Source organism: Papaver somniferum, chromosome 3 (genome assembly GCF_003573695.1).
Source record: "Papaver somniferum cultivar HN1 chromosome 3, ASM357369v1, whole genome shotgun sequence".
NCBI lineage: Eukaryota > Viridiplantae > Streptophyta > Magnoliopsida > Ranunculales > Papaveraceae > Papaver > Papaver somniferum.
Window position 1 is genome coordinate 729,359 of NC_039360.1, and position 3,546 is coordinate 732,904.

The 3,546-nt window shown below is 35.9% G+C and overlaps 1 long non-coding RNA gene across 2 annotated transcripts; it reads left to right on the forward strand.

The window, feature by feature from the left end:
- The first annotated feature begins 749 nt into the window (after positions 1–749).
- LOC113360832 lies at positions 750–3,546 on the forward strand. 2 transcript variants are annotated; one of them, XR_003364821.1, is made up of 5 exons: positions 750–1,181; positions 2,119–2,272; positions 2,381–2,531; positions 2,645–2,773; positions 2,885–3,546. It is a non-coding gene; the product is annotated as an uncharacterized LOC113360832 (long non-coding RNA). The 2 variants fall into 2 exon arrangements; XR_003364820.1 differs by having other exon boundaries at positions 2,119–2,531.

Genomic DNA, 3,546 nt, shown 5'->3' on the forward strand with positions numbered 1-3,546 from the left:
AGATAATAAAAATCCATAAGGTAAAAGATATTCTAATCAGGCTTCACGAATTTCAAGCGAAGTCCTAAAAGCATAACCTAATTATGTTTCCCGAGGGAACCTAGGTTTGTGGAGGACGACTCTTATAGCAGAAGATGCACATAATGCAAGGATTAAAAAAATTAACTTTAGAGAATCCTCTATTTATAATGGTGAATAAGACTAGGTTGCTTAAAGTTCAAACAACTATTACTTGCATTCAAATAAAATTCATGAACCAGTTTCAATATTTACGAATTACTTTGATCCCATATAATTTCTCTATTGTATAGAATAATAAACATTACTCCATAACAACAAAGTTATTTCCTTTGATAGAAATCATACAAATAGTAACCAAGTAAACGACAACAAAAGGTACTTCTAAATTTTATTAGCTTCTACTCAATTAAGAATTAACTTATACTCAATTTGGAAAAGAATTTATTATAACGCTCCAACAATATGCAAATCACCACAAATAACCAATAACCAAGCTGAAATAACGGTGGATCTCCTTTTTTTTCCTTAGAAGAGCAAGCACCGTAGTAAAAAGGACAATTCTTCGCACAACTACACTAATTCTAAAAATTTACCACGCTGAATATTCTGGGCAATTTAACTCTTTTACCCGGTGCAAGTGGGGTGTAAGAAAAAAAATAAAGGTTGGGGGTAAATATCTCTCGGCAATCCATGAAAGTCTTCTTCTTCACTTTCTCACTTCTGCGAATAAAAAAATCCAGTGAAAACCGTTTGATTCATTCCTCCTCCTCCCAAGAATGGCAACATAAGCATTTTCATTAGCTTCCACTTTATTCTCATAACCTAATCTTCTCTCCGTTTCTTCTTCATCGCTTGTTCCATTCACAAATCAGGTTTTCTTTCAAAACAAATCTTGTAATTTCAACAAAGTTGGGATTTTGAGAAGAACCCATGAAAGTTTATCAGTTAAATCTGTAACTTTAGATTTTTCAGGTTCATCCTTTGAAGGAGGTGTTGGAGAAGATGATTAATCACCATCATCTGGTGGTATTTTAGGAGCTACTGAAGAGAAAGAAGAACCTCAATGACCACCTGGTTTAAGACAATATGAAACTATGGCTGTTTTAATACCTGATATGACTGAAGATGAGCATCTTGCTCTTACCCAGAAGTATGAAGAGGTAAACTAAATGAAACCCCTCATTGCTCCTGATTTTTTTTTTGTAAGATTCCACCATGAAAATGCAGTTCAGGTGTTTGTTGAATGTTCTTAGATATATATTGATGAAGATGTGTGTTTTCCTGCTTGCAAAAATTCAGAATGGTAGGAGCTTTCTATTTGCATGCAATGGGAAATAAGATTGAGGCTTTCACAGTCAGATAGGGATTAGCAATTGGCCCTGAAAATTTGATGTATTGGTCTTTGTTGATTTATTAAAGAACTGTCACATAGGGATTCTTGTTTGTAGGGTGGAAGTTTGTCACTGAAAATGATAGAATTTGTGTTTGCAATTTTTCCCTCAATTAGTTTTTTGAGCTTGGAAGTAGTAAATTAGATTGATATCTGTGATTCTGTGAGCTTAATCTTATGCTTAACCAGTCCTTAGCTTTGTGAAAATTAAGCTTAGCCAGTTTTGTATTGTAATTTTCCTCCAGAATAGCAAAAATAATGTTTTCGGTTTTGCTTTATTTGGATTAGTATTTCTAGTGTTCGTTTTATATTCTGCCAAATATTAAAGTAGAAAAATATCTGGTTTAGAAATACAATTTCGACACCTATCTGCACATAAACCGGCTGTTTACGAAGTAGCTAAACGCCGTTATAAGCTCTGGAGCTGTTATAGGCAATTGCGCAATTTACTGTAACAACTAATAAATGTTGTCTGTTTTTCTTAGCTCTGTGAAGGAATTTGATTTCTTGAAACTATACCTTTGATAAATTTTAACTTTGGAAAACCGGTTTTAATTCTGCCTGCCACTGCCACCACTTTACATACGACCAATTTGATATGTACACCCAATTTGCTTACTATGTTATGTCTACGACTGTCTTTGGATTAACTTGTACATTGTTTTATTATACTAGAAGACTATTGAATGATTTGTTCCCAAATATAGGTCTTGCCACACCCTTGTGGATGTTTGATGGAATGGAAAGGACGCAATTCCATAGTAACAACCTGAGGTACTGCAGGAAGGTCCTATGTTGACTGAACGTGATGCGGCAAAACTTCAGAGGAAAAAAAAAGTAAGGACGGGCGGCAAAGAGGAGGTGAGACGACGACATTTAAGTCAAACTACAACTAAAACTACCGATTAGTTTTGTCCTCTGTCACCACTCAGGCACAATATCTGATGCATTTGTTGGAAATGGAAGCAGCTAAACGCTGCCAGTTGTATCTGTAAACCACGATAATGATATCGAGGATCCAGCTGTGGAAGATATCCATATGGAGAGCTTTATTGTTTTAATTGGAGGTCCTGAATTCATTCGGATGGGTCAGTCACACTCTCTTATGTGGGGCAATATGGTAATTCGAATTTTCACTCTCTCTGTCTCTGCGAGGCTTCTTAATCAGGTTGATATCACTGTTATCAGTTGTTTTGATGTCTGTTGACTCCTTACTGATGTGCTCTCATGCAGGTCTGCTCGCAAGAAATGGAACCGGGAAAATCTCTTTCCTCAGGTATATGACATTGCATGCCATTGACGGAATCCTAAGTCGAGAGGTTTCAGCTTCAGAAAGAAAAAGCTTGTCTAACTGCACTTCAGGTTCACCAGTAGCTTAGATTTCGTCTTTAATGTTGGAAGCAATGTGCTGATTTTCGTAGGATCCTGAACCCATCAAATGATTAACGTTACTGAGAATATTTGTTTTTGAAGGGAGATTTGGAGTCCGAGACTGCAGGAAAAAAACCCACTGAGGAGTTGAACGAAGTTGCTGCTTCACAAAAGCTTGAACGATTTGTAGGCTTCAGTAGCTCAGGAAGCTTCCATTATTGCGATCAGTTCTCTTAAACTTTCATGATGTTGCTAGCCTTAAAAAGTTTCTCAACCACAGCAATAGTTTTATTGAAAATTACCACTGAGGTCTTGAATAAGACGATTAGTTCTTATCTTGTTTTATTAGAATTTGTCCCTGTTAATATATGGAAGAAATTGACTTCTTAAAGAAAACCAAACAAACCATTACAGTAATTCGTAAGGAATAGCAAGATAATCTAAGCACAAAAGTGGGCTTCTCTCTTAAACCCAGAATGATTTTTACCCTTAACTGTGTATTGGTTTTGTAACTTGCCAAAGATAAAATTGTTTCCAAGTAGTTCATAACATCAAGACCAGTATCGTGCTCTAGTCATGTCAGTACTGTTCTTATCTCGTCCTGTTTCAGTTGTCTCGAGGGGTTATCTTCCTAATGTATTTAAGCTCACTCGAAACTCTGTTAAGTGAGACATAACTTAGAATTCATTTAGATGCATCTCTACGTAGCAACCTACTGATTCTAGGAATTAGTTTGTTACTTCCAAGGTGTCTTAAAAATACAA